Genomic DNA, 16,453 nt, shown 5'->3' with positions numbered 1-16,453 from the left:
TAATTAAACTGAAGAGCTTCTGCACAGCAAAAAAACAGAAACAAAACAAACAAACATACAAAAACTATCATTAGAGTGAATAGGCAGCCTACAGAATAGGAGAAAATTTTTGCAATCCATCTGACAAAGGACTAATATCTGGAATCTACAAGGAACTTAAACAGATTTACAAGGAAAAAGACAATCCTATCAAAAAGTAGGTGAAGGATAATGAACAGACACCTCTCAAAAGAAATTTATGCAGGCAACAAACATATGAAAAAAAATTCATCTTCACTGGTCATTAGAGAAACGCAAACCACAATGAGATACCATGTCATACCAGTTAGAATGGTGATCATTAAAACGTCAGGAAACAACAGATGCTGGAGAGGATGTGGAGAACTAGGAATGCTTTTACACTGTTGGTGGGAATGTAAATTAGTTTAAACATTGTGGAAGACAGTGTGGCGATTCCTCAAGGATCTAGAACCAGAAATACCATTTGATCCAGCAACCCCATTACTGGGCATATACGCAAAGGATTAGAACTCATTCTACTATGAAGACACATGCACACTTATGTTTATTGCAGCACTGTTTACAATAGCAAAGATTTGGAACCGAACCAAATGCCCATCAATGTTAGACTGGATAAAGAAAATGTGGCACATATACACCGTGGATTACTATGCGGCCATAAAAAAGGATGAGTTCATGTCCTTTGCAGGGGCATGTATGAAGCTGGAAACCATCAATCTCAGCAAACTAACACAGGAGCAGAAAACCAACACCACATGTTCTCACGCATAAGTGGGAGTTGAACAATGAGAACACATGGACACAGGTAGGGGAACATCACACACCAGAGTCTGTCGGGGTTGGGGGGCAAGAGGAGGGATAGCATTAGGAGAAATACTTAATGTCAGTGACAGGTTAATGGGTGCAGCAAACCACCGTGGCATGTGTATACCTATGTAACAAACCTGCACGTTCTGCACATGTATCCCAGAACTTAAAGTATTAAAAAAAAAAAAAAAAAAAAAAAGATGTTATTAACTCCTGGACTGGATTGCAGAGAAAACTGCAAATGTTTTAACACACTTGTGTTTCTACTGCCAATTCCTGTTAGCTCGTTAATTGCATTCCACATACACCTTTGCAAATGTTTGCCATATCTTCTGTTTATAAACATCTTAGATATGGCAAATTTTTTTTTTTTTAAAAAGTAAAGGATAGAGATAAAAACAAAATTCATATGAATTATACTAATTTATTTTTGAATTCTTATTTTTTGAGGGAATCATAAGTATAAATTTACTGTATACCTAGTGGTGTATAGTAAAACTGTAGGCATAATGATAAAAGGAAATAACTTTATAGTGCTAAGCTTCAAACCCAAACCTCCTCTAAATAAGAGGAGAGACTCAGATGCCTAAGGGATCAGGCAGATAATACAAATAAATGAAACAGGCAAGATGAGAGTACAAGTCTTGCCAAGAGAGGCAATCCCTACTTAACTCCAACTGATTGTTCTCGTTTGAAAACACACATCACAACTGCCAAACCTGATTGTTCAGGAGAAGCCAGAAATTCTGATGTTTAATGTGAAACTTCTAGATTTCTTATATGGGAACACAATTTTCTTGAAAACACTAGGTAAGCTAAATAAAGCTGACCATCTATCAGTTTCAGTCCTGTGTTGTGCAAATGATGAATGGCATATCCCTTAATTGTGGTATTAGACTGCCACTCACCAGTCACAATTTGCAATTGTAACAATGGCATCACCAGCTAGGACTCTCCCGCTTTGCTATGCACACACTCCTGAGCCCTGGAGAACAACTAATTCTACAGGAAAAAGTGGAAAGCTCATCTAAGCCATTCTTATTAGCTTTCATGACTAGTTGCTGGCCTATAGGCAATAAATTCCCAACTGCTCCTGCAAGAAGGTTTTGGGGCCTGGGAGGCCTTTATCTGGTTCAGAAAGCAGGGCTGCTTCTCAAAGCACCTCCAAGTGCTGCCCCTGTTCAGATGGCAGGCATTTCTGGTTACCAGCACCTGATGACTGACATATAGGAGCACGTACACACACCCAGGAGCTTGGTGCCCAACAGAGGGTACACTGATTTCACATCACATACTCTGGGGATGATCCACTTAGCCACCACAATGATGTTGCTGACAGTGGCTGAAGTCTTCTTCTCAGCCTCTGAGCCCATTGTCATGGCAACAAGTTTTTCTCTCCAAATGTGACAAATCTTCAAGATGACAATGCAGTGGGCCATGAGGCCCAAGGCATCCTAGATCCAGTCTTCATTATCCAGAATGGGCTCTATGCCGGGGTTGGTGATGACAACATCATCCAGTTCTAACTCAGAGAGCTCAGACTGGGTCTCCATGGCACCTAACAGACTCATAATGGACTTGGAATCATAGCGCTGCAGCAGGTCTCCTGGCCAGCGGTAACGCTGCCCTCAAACCACCACTAAGACTGCAAACAAAGCTAGAAAGATGGTAGCCAGCGTACTTATGGCAACAATCACCATGGCCTTCTTGCTTCCCGGTGGCTCCTGATTCAGTCTCACTCATATCTTCCTCTTAGTCTAAATTTTCTCAACTTGTAGATGAGCAGCCCCACCGCGGTGGGAGCAAGCTATACTAATTTACTTTTTAAAGAAATGAAGAAGTCTTTTTTACATACCACAAAATATAATACCTTCAGTTACGTTTAAAACAATAAAACAAATGAAACTCTTAGATGAAAATGAGAAGTCCTAATAACAATATTATCTTGTGGTGCTTACCCAATCACCAATCTTCTGCCCATATTGCAGATACTTTAAGGGGGGTGGGGGGTAAGTAGAAACAAATAACCAAAAAAAAAAAAAATAAAATAAAATAAAAGATTTACTGCTGGCCATATGAAGAAATTCTATTTCCAATAAAGCAGTATAATTCAGAAAAACTTTGTTGAGGACTAAAGTGAATAAGAACTTTGTAACCTTTACTTCCAGGAAACATTCCTCTTATTATCCATGTAAGGTATCTCTAGGAAAAAGTATTTCTAGCATTTTTTTTTTTTTTTTTGAAGTTTTGTTTGAAGCTTTGAAGTATTCCTTAATAATTTTTGTTTGGAGGGGAAAAGTAGACTATCTGGCATATGCAATAGGCACAATTTTTAGTTTGCATGTGTTCTGATGTGATTTTTTCCCCTGAAAACACAGCTGTAAGGGCATAGAACTCAGAGTAAGTTAAATCAATCTCCTTATAAAAAAATTTAAGGTTCGGGTAGACAATCTGTTATAAGTTGTTCATGACTGTTTCTATGTGTTTCTGTTACCCATTTACACATTTTTGTAAAAATTCAGGCCACTCTGCTCCATTTTCTGTAAGTTTTCTCTCAAGGAAAAAATAAATTCTACCTAAAACTAACCTAGAAAGTGTGTATATGCTCACACGTGTGTCCACATGGGGAAGAGTAGAGACTGGAGAAAATGTACACACTGACAGGAAGGGGTATTACTAGTGCCCTCTCAGAAATAAAGAATAAAATCAAGACTACTATGTTTTTTCTTAATTTTAATATATCTTTTGAGTATTTGCACATAGTGAAATTCTCATTAATTATGATTTCAGAATAATAATGCTGTATTTATTCTTCTATTATTTTTCTATTAGTTCTTTGTTTCTCTCTAATGTATGTTGCACAGAGGTATGCTTATATAAACCTAAATATGTTAATGAGGTGATTAAGACAAGAGAGACTATACTGTAAGACTAAAGTGTCTAGTCTAAATTACTTACTTTATGGTACAGCATAGGTCAAGTTTTCTGACTTTTTCTTCTGCCTATACACTATCCTATTTATTTAAATTTGTATAGTGACACAACTGACTTGAAAATTGGATGAATTTACTATTTTCAAACAATAATATATCTATGAGAAGAAAAAACACAAAATTTGAAAGAACATAAATTGTATAACTTATACTTTGTCTTATTTAAGTATTTCTACTACATAGCAAGTAAATTATTTGAGTTTGATTTCACTTTCTTAAACTGAAAGGAAAATGTAAACATTTGAGTAATATATTATTGAAACCTTAATAATATTAAGGAAATATCAAAACAGAAATATTTACAATTGTTACAATTGATGGATAATGTCTGACAAAATTATTTATTTTTTTGGCATAAATGTAGTTTGGCTATTAATGAAGTTGTTAGGTAGCAATTTAGTAATGCATATAATATAATAACCAATAGGTACAAATTCCTATTTAAAGGAGGATGGAAATAAAGACAAAATAAAGAACTATGATCCACACTGGGAAATTGAAAACAGAGGCATATAATTAGATTAATTTAAATAGAGATTTTTGAGTTATAGCTTAGTCCTTGCAGTTCTATAAAAGATGAATTAAGTCTAATATATGCAATTGGTTGTATGCTTGAAAATTAGTTACTGAAATTCTCAGGCCCTTTCTGTAGTATTACAAAGGTTTTCTTCTGATAGTGTATACTACTGGTTAATAAAAATTCACAGTAAATTCACTGAAAATATACCAATTTAAATTTTAACAATTTTGAAAGATTCCACGCTAGATTCAAATGTATTCTTTCCATTCCCTTTTCATTACATGTTTGAAGAAATTTCTATGAATATTACATTTTATAAAAATGATACTTAAATACATTAAATATAAATAGAAATTATGTAGTTGAAAATGAAATTCTATTTTTGAATATTGAATAAACAATGAAGAAACTACTGACTTCCTAGAATATTTTAGATATATTCAAAATAAAATTCCATAAAGAGTGGTTGAAGAAATAACTGAAATGTTAATTTCTTAACACACTCTTTACTCTTTTAGAGGTATTGCACTAACTCTATGACTCAGTGACAATAAAACTACTCTAAAATATTTTTCCTAGAATCATTAAGGAGTATTGATTATAAAAGCTTCCCCAAAGTTGTTCCTCCCTTTGGCCCATTATCGTAATTGTTACTATTTTATCTTTTCTGTAGAGTCTTTCCTGGTAAGTCAAACATTTTCCCAACTGCTTTTAACATTATATTTATATTGCAAAATGAGTCCTGTGTGAGATATTTCTATATTTTCGAAATTGCAGTATTTATTAAGTGCATATGCTAGTTTTCATCACTGTGCCAGACACTGAGTCAAGGCTGTAGTATGTAAGAGTGAGCAAAATCAGACGAGGGAAGCTTACTATTGAAGAAGACAGAGAATAAGGTAATCACTCAAAGAAACATAAAATAAAAATTCACAATAATTCCTACAAAGAAAAATTGTATAAGAATCTGAGGGACTTGTCCTTTTCTGGGAAACAAAAGAATACAATTTATCATTTTATATTACCTTATGATGTTTCATTATGTAGTCATTTTCATTTTATATTATTATAGTTTGCCTTTCAAATTATGTGTCACCCAAGTTGTGAAGAAACAATGTAATGTACTATTTTTTATTCATCCCTTTGAATCTAGGCACGTAAAAGGTGTGTCTGATAGCTTATTACATGCATGAAGACCAATGGTTTTGTGATAGAAATCTTATAATCCCTGTGATATAAAAAGTTTCTGGATGTGCATCTTTAAAAATCATAAAATAAAATACATTTCTTTAGCAAAACAGCTGAATCAAATATCATTGATATCAGTATTCCTTTCTTTTCCTAATTCAATATTCAGTTTTCTTTTTTTAAATGTGTGTTCTACTTTAGTAAAAGACCAAGTTTTTGGGGGTAAAATATAATTTATGATGTTATATAACAGTCCATTTTTAAGCAAAGTACAACCACACTTTAACCTGGTAGAGAAAAACAATGGTAATTCATTATCCAATGATCATCACAAAACATTTCTCTGAAGCAAAATCTGGAAACATTCACCTCTCTTTTCCTAAAGCTGATTCAGCCACAAGGATGGCAGCACAAGCTTGGCACTTAGTGTAATTTCATTTTCTGCTGTCACCATCTTGAAATTTTTAATAATTTCATCTTGGAACTTAATGTTTTGCAAGTGAGGTCTGATAAGTTCGATAGGACAATGCAACATGCCAGTGAGCAGTGCTGCTTCCTTTGTAGACAGCATGCCCAGTTTCTTATGAACACAGAATTCTTGTGGATCCACAACATGGGGAGTTCAGGAAGACTCAGATCTACTACAAAGTCTGAGTGTTACATGAACCATCGAGTAACTGTGATAAGGAAGGGGAGCACTGACATCATCAAGAGGCCACAGTTTCCATTTAAGCAATACTTTGCTTTAACTGTGGAAAGAATGCAATGACATTCTCTCATGAATAAAAAACTCTCTATATCCTTTATTTGTGTTACTCCTCTGTATTAACCAACCATGGATGCTCAAAGCCATAGTTCCTTTTCCTCATAGTTTTTCTTTAGTTTATCACTATGCTAAAGGTATAGAGGTTAGTAGCATGTGTACCACTGAGAAGTGAAATAAAAACAATTGTGTTAGTTTGTGCAGTATTTCTACCATTCTGATAAGGATTTGATGTAATTTAGATATTTGTCCCTTCAAAACCTCATATTGAAATGTGATCTCCAATGCTGGAGATGGGGCCTGGTGGGAAGTTGTTGGGTCATGAAAGGGCTGGATGGGGCTGCATCCCTCATGAATGGCTTGGTACCCTCCCTACAGTAATGAATGTGTTTTCACTCTTAATAGTTACCACGTGTCTGACTGTTTAAAAGAGCCTGGTGCTTTTCTTGCTTCCTCCCTCCTTTTGCGACAGGTCTTTTCTTCCTTCACCTTGCTCCATAAGTGAAAGCTTCCTGAAGCCCTAACAGAGGTTGAGCAAATGTTGGTGCCATGCTTGTACAACCTGCAGAACTGTGAGCCAAATAAACCTCTTTTCTTTTGAAGTAACTCAGTCTCAGGTAGCTCTTTATGGCAGTGTAAAACAGACTAATGCAGGATAAAATATGTGTTGTGGAATTTTGGGGATGCTACTTTCAAGTTAAAGGCCCTTATATTTGTATAGGAAATGACATTGTACAATCGAAAATGAATAGTTTAGTTTATGTTCATATTTGAAAATTTTAATTCTTCTTTATTTAGAACAATAATAGCAATTTTAAAAATATCATGACAAGATGAGAGAAAGGCAATACAAAAAAGGAAAACGATTCATATTTTAGTAATTTTGTTTGACATGCAATTTTGATCTTGTTGCCTAGGATGGAGTGTAATGGCACGATCTTGGCTCACTGCAACCTCTGCCTCCCAGTTTCAAGCAATTCTCCTGCCTTAGGCTCCTGAGTAGCTGGGATTACAGATGCCTGCCACCATATCCTACTAATTTTTGTATTTTTAATTTTGTATTTTTAATTTTAACCATGTTGGCCAGGCTGGCCTCGAACTCCTGACCTCAGGTGGTCAACCTACTTCAGCCTCCCAAAGTGCTGGGAATACAGGCATGAGCCACCACGCCTGGCCAGTAATTTAATAGTACTTTTTTCTTCTGGTTTGAACAAGAGTGTCCTTTTTTTCACTCTACTGAGCTGGACCTCTATAGCCTCAGACAATCAAATATTCTTTTTTATCCTGCAAGGTAGATGGGTTAGTCATACAACAATCATTTCAGTCACATCTCAGTAAATTTATGATAACCGTTATTTTGTTTTTGAAAACTAAAACTATTCACTCACAGTAAGAAATTCAAACTATGGTGTGATGCCATTTACTGGAGGAACTTGTAATACAGTAGTTTAAAATCTAAAAAAGAGACAAAGGTGAAAACTAAGGACAATTGTCTGTGTATACCAACCAAGGAAGGTAATTATTTTTATGAGTTATACTGCAGGTTTTTCTTTAAAGACTAAAGTTTAGCAAAAATGATCATGACCACATATAAAATGATCAAGGGACTAGTATCAAAATGTTTTTACCAGAAAGATCTGTTTAGGCATCTTAATCTCTAATCATATCAGACAGATTGCATGTCTACTAAAGTATTCAAATTTATTTTCTCTATATCCCAGTTGTGCCTATTGTTCTTTGCTAGGTAATTCCATTCAGAACCATTACTTTTCTATACAACAGAAGTACCTAGAATAAAAATCTTGACTGCTTTCCTGAATAATATTTAAAAAATTTCTATTTAGCACAAAATTCCGTAAGGTCCTTTAAACAATACCAACATTCCTTCAGATTCTCAGAAATTCTAAAGTGTAATTTACACAAATGTTAGGGTCCTAGAATAACCCTATTAGGGTTCCTTCATCTATTTTGTAGGGACAGGGGAAATATAAACAATACTGTTGTTAGGAAAATAAGTGAATAGGAAATAATGTTTTTAAACTCTTATTTTATGTTAATAGTTGTTATACACATTAGGCTAAGGTGTTAATAATAATAATATATAAGAAACTCTTAGAACTCATTAGCAAAAAATCAAATCAATCAAAAATCTGGTGGGGGGTGTATTTCTAGGGAGAGGTGACTAAATGGTAATTGCTAATAAAACTTACTAATTTCTTTTCCTAGTCTTAGGAATTTACTTTCTTCAAGCATTTAAAGTGTGAAGAGAAAGTATTCTTTCTCCTCCTCATCAGAACCCCTAACATAATCTACATGATTACAATACATTTACATAAAATACAGTTATGAGCAGTTCTAATACATTTCCTAAATCTTGAAATAGTTTATTATATTGTTTCTACTATATTTCCAAATTATAAAAGAAAATATGAGAATGAATTATCTTCGTTTTATACTTCAGTATTAGGTCATGAAATCTACATAATGGTTACATGATTATTACTTTTCTGTATTTCAAACACTCATTAAAAGCTTATATATTCTGTTCACCTTGGAGAATAGGTGATCTACGGAAGAAGAGCAAAATAGTTTTTGTGTCCATAACTTTTAATGCTAATCTTTGTTTTAGTTTATTTTGGTACCTAAGCAAACCTATATTCTAGCATAATTAAGCAGAGGAGAGACCATAGAGCACCTACACCACAGAACAAAGTAGGGTGACGGCTCTACTCTGGTTGTCACTTCCCCTATGTCTATGAGACACACGCCTGTCATTGCACAGTGACTTTGAACATCCAGCTAAAAGTTCAGAGTCTGTCCAGAAAGAACATGTGAAATCATGTCCACTTTTATTTTCATTATTAACTAATGAACAAGACATATTCTGTTCATGGGAAATGGCTAATTCTAGTATAAATCCTAGTGAAGAAGAGAATTGATAAGCTCTATCATTTTTTCTATTTTAAGAATGCATGCCAATAAATTAAATTATATTTAATGACACTGTGTGTGCAAAATGCCTACTTTTTTTAACATGTGGTGTGTGCAAATGGAGAAAACTGTACATGTTATCAATGATTTGAGTCTAGGTGGAAACCACCCATTACGCATGACAAAGTTAAGCATGATTTGCAATTTGTAGCTTCAGGGCCTAGATTGGAATCCACTAGGCCCTGCAATAATCTCTTCCTCTATTTTTTAATGTTTAAATTTATTTGAGGAGATTGTGCCAGGGGCTCTCATGAAAAGGAGAAAAATTACTTACTCTTCATACTTTGAGGGCATGAATGAACGTCTCCAAGACTAGGGAAAAAAGTTCTAAGTTCTATGAGCAATTATAACTTGGTTGCTTCACTCTAAAAATACCTCCCAGCTTTTTAATCGAGTATTTGTTTTTTGCTATTGACTTGTAGGAGTTTCTTACATATTTTTAATATTACCTTCTTACCAAATATAGTCATGTACCACATAAATATGTTTTGGTGGTACTACATATGTGACAGTGGTCTAACAAGATTATAATGGAACTGAAAATTCCTATAATCTAGTGAGGTATTAGCCATCATAACATTGTAGTGTAAAGCATTATTCAAATGTTTGTGGTGATAATGGTGTAAACAAACCTATAGGGTTACCAGTAATATATCCCATACAATTATGTACATAATACTTAATAGTGATAATAAACAACTATGGTACTGGTTTACTATCATATAGTTGTATGTTGTTTTAGAGTGCATTCCTTCCGCATATAAAAAACAATGTTAACTGTAAAATAGCCTCAGGCTGCTCCTTCAGGAGGTGCTACAGCAAAGGGACTGTTATAAAAATGATGGCTTCATGCAGGTTATTGCCTCAAAGATGTTCCAGTGGGAAAAGATGTGGAGGTGGATGTCAGTGATATTCATGATCCTGACTCTGTGGAGGCCTAGGCTAAGGTGAATGTCTTGGATTTTAACAAAAACGTTTTAAAATCTGAAAAAAAATAGAATAGGTTAATATTAAAAAGTTTATTTAACAAGGATATGAAGAAGGAAAACTGTTTTGTACAGCTAAATAATATTTTGTGTTTTAAACTAAGTGTCAATACAAAAGAGTCGAAAACTTAAAAATAACTAAAAAGCTTATAAAGATCTAGTATCTAGCATCTATAAGGAACTTAAAGAAATTTACAAGAAAACAACCCCATTAAAAAGTGAGCAAATGACATGAAGAGACATTTCTCAAAAGAAGACATACATGTACCACCAATCATATGAAAAAAGTCTCAACATCATTGGTCACTAGAGAAAAGCAAATTAAAACCACAATGAGATACCATCTCACATGAGTCAGAATGGCTATTACTAAAAAGTCAAAAACATAACATGCTGGTGAGGTAGTAGAAAAAAAGGAAAACTTATATACTGTTGGTGGGAGTGTAAATTAGTTCAGCCATTGTGAAAGACAGTGTGGCAATTTCTCAAAGACCTAAAGATAGAAATATTTGACACAGAAATCCCATTACTGGATATATACCCAAAATAATATAAATCATTCTATTATAAAGACGCATGCACGTGCATATGTTCATTGCAGGACTTTTCACAACAGTGAAGACATTGAACCTAAACACCCACCAATAATAGACTGGCTAAAGAAAATGTGGTACATATACACCACAGAATATTATTTAGCCATAAAAAAGAATGAGATCATATCCTTTGCAGGGACATGGATGGAGCTGGAGGTCATTATCCTTAGCAAACTAACACAGGAATAGAAAACCAAATACTGAATGTTTTGACTTATAAGTGGGAGCTAAATGATAAGAACACATAGACACATAGAGGGGGACAACACACACTGGGGCCTTTTGGAGGGTGGAGATTGGGAGGAGGGAGAAGATCAGAAAAAATAACAAATGGGTACTAGGCTTAATATCTGAGTGATGAAATAATCTGTACAACAAACCCCCATGACACAAGTTTACCTCTGTAACAAACTTGCATTTGTCCCCCTGAACTCAAAATACAAGTTTAAAAATATAAAAATAAATTACAGTAAGCTAAGGTTAATTTATTATTAAAGAATGATATGCAATGTTTTTTCTAAATTTATTGTAGCCTAAGTTCACAGTATTTATAAAGTTTATAGTAGTGTACAATAATGTCTTTCCTGTTCACTCATCACTCACTGACTGACTCATCTGAGCCATTTCCAGTCCTTCAGTCTCTAGTTATGGTAAGCATCATATGCAAGTGTATCATTTTTTATTTTTTAAATCTATTTTTACTGTGCCTTTTCTATGTTTAGATAAACAAGTGCCATTGCATTACAATTGTCTGTACTATTCAGTGCAGTAACATGCAGTATAGGTTGTAGTCTAGTACAATACACTAGGTGTACCATATGTAGCCTAGGTGTGTAGTAGACTATGCCATCTAGATTTGCATAGCTACATTCTGTGATGTTTGCACAATGAAATCGCCTAACAGTGCATTTTCTAAAACCTATCCCTGTCATTAAGGGATAGATGGTTGTATATGATTCACAAATATTTTCTCCCATTCCATAAGTAATCTTTTCATTTTGTTGATAGATTTTTTTAAAAAAGTTTTTCTATTGTTGATATATAATGGATGTACATAGTTTTAGGGTATATATGGTAACTTAATACAATATACCTGGTAGGATGGCCATTATTTAAAAAAAAAAAAGTTTTGGTGAGAATGAGGAGAAGAAGGAACACTGGTATACTGTTGGCAGGAATGTAAATTGGAACAACCATTAGGAAAATGATGTGGAGGTTTAAAATATGAATTCTTTATGATCTAGCAATTTCACTGTTGAGTATTTATTTACCCAAAGAAATTGAAACCAGAATCTCAAAGAGATCCTGCATCCCCATATTCACTGCAGCATTTTTTACAATACCCAAGATGTGGAAACAACCTAAATGTCCATCAACTCATGAATGGATATAGAAATGTGGTGTATAGGCCCGGCGTCGTGGCTCACACCTGTAATCTCAGCACTTTGGGAGGCCGAGGCGGCTGGATCACCAGGTCAGGAGATCGAGACCACGGTGAAACCCCGTCTCTACTAAAATTACAAAAAATTAGCTGGGTGTGGTGGCGGGCGCCTGTATTTCCAGCTACCCGGGAGGCTGAGGCAGATGAATAGCGTGAAACAGGGAGGCGGAGCTTGCAGTGAGCCGAGATCGTGCCACTGCACTCCAGGCTGGGCGACAGAACGAGACTCCGTCTCAAAAATAAATAAATAAATAAAAGAAAGAAATGTGGTATGTATATATATAATCTTATTTAGCCGTAAAAAAGAAGGAAATGCTGACATTTGTGACACCATGAATGGACCTGGAGAACATGATGCCAAGTGAAATAAGTCAGACATAAGCCAAATACTGTGTGATCTCACAAATAAAATCTAAAAGTCAAACTTACAGACACAGAGAGTAGAAAGGTAGCCGACAGTGCCTGGGGGAGGGGGGAAATAAGATGATGGGCAAAAGCTAAAAGGGTTCAGTTACTCAAGATAAGCTCTGGAGATCCACCACAGAGCATATTGCCTTTAGTTTATACTGAATTGTATATGTGCATACTTCACTTATACTTGCTCCTTTACCTTGTACTTTTATGTTATGGACAAGAGGCAACTTGTCCTATAGTAGGTTTGGTTTCAGACCACCACAATTAAGTGAATATAGCAATAAAGTAAGTCACAGAAATTATTGGTTTCCCAAGGCATATATAATTATGTTCATACTATATTGTAGCCTATTGTGCAATAGCATTAAATAACAATGTACATATGTTAAAATGTTTTATTTCTAGTTCTAATGTTAATTCAAGCCTTCAATGAGGCATAATTTTTTCGCTAGTGGAGAGTCTTGCCTTGATGCTTATTGCTGCTGACTGATCAGGATGTGGTGGTTGCTGAAGGTTGGGGTGGCTGGAGCAATTTCTTAAAATAAGACAACAGTGAAGTTGGCTGCATCAATCAACTCGTCCTTTCATGAAAGATTTCTTTATATCACAAGATGCTATTTGACAGCATTTTACCCACAATAGAACTCTCAAAATTAGAGTTTATCCTCTCAAACCCTACCACTGTTTTATCAACTAAGTCTTTGTAATCCAGATCTTTTATTTTGTCATTTCAACAACATTCACAGCATCTTCACAAAGAGTAAGTTTCATCTCAGAAAACCACTTTCTGTGCACATCTGCAAGAAACATTCATTAAAGTTTTTATCATGAGATGGCAGCAATTTTGGCTAAAGAGAATGCCATAGCTGGTTTGATCTTCTATCCAGATCTCTGAAAGTTTCTTCCTAGGAGCAATAAGGCTGTTTCTGTTTCTACTATTTACATGTTCACTGGAGTACCACTTTTAATTTTCTTCAAATATTTTTTTCTTTGCATTCAAAACCTGGCTTACTATTTGGTGCAAGAGGCTCAGATTTCAGCCTGTCTTGACTTTCTACATGCCTTCCTCACTAAGCTTAGCCATTTCTAACTTTTGAGTTTAAGTGAGAGACATGTAACTCTTTCTTTCACTTAAAAACTTAGATGTCAATATAGGGTTATTACTTGGTTTAATTTTAATATTTGTATGTTTCACCAAATAGAGAGATTTGAGGAGAGGAGAGAGATAGAGAAGAGCAAATTTGTGGAGTAGTCAGAACACACACATTTACTGATTGTTTGCCATCTTATATGGGTGTGGCTTATGGCCCACTCAAAACAATTACAATAGTAGCATCAAAGATCACCATCACAGATCACTGTAACAGATTTAATAACAATGAAAAAATTTAAAATATAGTGATAATTACCAAAAAGTGACATGGAAACACAAAATGAGTGCCTACTGCTGCAAAAATGGTGTCAATAAAGTTGGTCAAAACAGGGTGCAAAATACTTCACTATCTTGAAATGTAATATGATGAGGTTTGACTGTACTTAAAACTGATGGAGAGAGTAGAATTTATGTTAAATGTTCTTCACATACACACAAGTAATAATAAAGGAGGCAGTAGAAAACTTAGGGAAATGACGGATGTGGTTATGGCCTTGATGGTAGTGATGGTTTCACAGGTGCATACTTATTCTCAAACTTATTGAGTTGTAAACATTAAGTATGTACAACTGTTTACATGTCAATCGTATTTAAATAAGACAATGTTAACGATAAAAAATAACCCCTCCCCTGAGAGTTTCAGGATCTCAGAGGGAATGGCTCCATGATGCACACCGGGGGCTTAATGGTATGCATTCATTCAGTTTTTCAGTTTTGTCAAAGCTTCTCACATTATGAGGCAAGTATGAAAGCCAGAAAATCACAGGTGATAAAGGAATTAGGTTAACTGCAAATAAGAAAATTTAGTAGTGAATATGGAAGACTTAAGATTACAGGATTTAGTCTCTTTCCTCCCATATTGTGCTATCTTCTAAGATCTATTTCTTTGTCTGAGGACAGAGTAGACATCTAAAAATGACCTCATTTGAATTATCTTCCAGTGAAATGAGATGGAAACTGAGGTGAGATTCAAGCATAAACAAAATGAACAAATGTGATAAACCTAAGTTTATGGCATAAGACTAATATCTGCTATAAAAGTTCATTTTAAAGATTTATTTATTTTATAGAAATAAGTCTATAATTTTCTTGAATCTTACTGGTAGTGCCTACAGAACCATGGGGTAATTTCATAAATATGGCATGTGTAGGTGACAATAGACAAAAGGCACCAGGCCCAATCTAAAATGCATGTTAATTTCACATCTCTGCAAACCACATAATTGCTATAATTATGTAAATGAAAGTCTATATTTGGCAAGCTTCCATATAAATGTTATTGGTTATAGAAATAGTAAATTAAGATTTACTGTCAATTTTCAATTTTTTTTATAATGGTAAAGAGCATTCTTAACTATTGATATTTTTTAAAGTTATCTTCACAAAATGGTCTATGAAAAGCAGTTCTGACTGCTTTTCAAAGTATTTGTAGTTATTTTACAGTAAAAGAGATTTTTCATCTCATGAGATCAAACAGCATGGAAACAACTTAGGATATTTGTGAAAAGTAAGAGTGTTATAAATTCATCGATTTAAATATCCAAAGTTCTGGAGAAGTCACTTGAATTTTTTTGTTTATTTATTGGAAATACTATTACATTACATAGGGTTAGAATATTTAGAATTGTTACAAAACAGTGTCAGAAAATAATTGATAATCTTAAAGTTTTAATAACTAACTGTGTTAATATAAATGCCAGATTGTTTAACTTTTAGTCTACTTCCACAAATTCTGATACTGGTTGCACACAGCATCGGAAGTGTACTGTGGTTGTCATATTGGCTATGAACATGTGAGAGGAGTCTTAGAAAATGTCTAGAATAACTTAAAAGAAACAAACAAAGCACAATACCACATTAAGAAGGGGGATATGATACCAAAGTACAGCTCTTCTGTAGATTAAATATAAGTGGCTGTCATACTTTAGTGATTTCTACATTACTCTAAAAATAGAGGATATTATCATATAATTTTCTATTTCTGGCATAAGATAATTCTATAATGCATAGATGATTCTTTGTAAAATGTGGTATACATTCTCTACATCCGTGTCTTTACATGGTACTAAAATATAGATGAAACATGTGGCTTAATTGGCAATCTTGGCCCAAATTAAACTATTAAGAAGAATCTTATTTTCTAATATTAAAAAAAAAAAAAACACATATTTTGCCATTCAGTAAGCTTTAGAAACAACACAGTTTTTAAGCAAATCACCTAGTAGCATTATTGAATCAATGCCAGTTGGTAAAGAAATCAGAAAATGAGTCGAAAACCACTGGGTCTCCACACCACTAATCTATAAATTCAATTTTCCAGTTAAAAGAGACTTAAATCCCAAATGGGATAAGACTTGGAGTGAGAAGCAGATGCTGCTTGTTTTGTGCTTCTTAGCCAATACAGAATCTCCGGAGGCTGTATTCAAGAGACACAATCAAGGCATCTTATCACCTGCCCAATGTTAGTTTATTCTAGATATTTTCTAAGACTCCTCTCATATGTTCCTAGCCAATATGGTAACTACAGTACAGGTTCAATGTCTGTACTCAACCAGTATCATAATTTATGGAAGTAAACTA

At 34.3% G+C, this 16,453-nt stretch overlaps 1 protein-coding gene and 1 pseudogene across 1 annotated transcript in view; both read right to left on the bottom strand.

The window, feature by feature from the left end:
- Positions 1-16,453, bottom strand: part of EYS (eyes shut homolog) — a 1,801,461-nt gene that overhangs the window by 1,025,383 nt on the left and 759,625 nt on the right. The window lies entirely within an intron of this gene.
- On the bottom strand, positions 1,895-2,528 carry LOC111549757 (annotated as a pseudogene).

This window comes from Piliocolobus tephrosceles, chromosome 5 (assembly GCF_002776525.5).
Source record: "Piliocolobus tephrosceles isolate RC106 chromosome 5, ASM277652v3, whole genome shotgun sequence".
NCBI lineage: Eukaryota > Metazoa > Chordata > Mammalia > Primates > Cercopithecidae > Piliocolobus > Piliocolobus tephrosceles.
The sequence above is the reverse complement of the archived record's forward strand: the minus strand, read 5'-3'. Positions and strand labels throughout refer to the sequence as shown.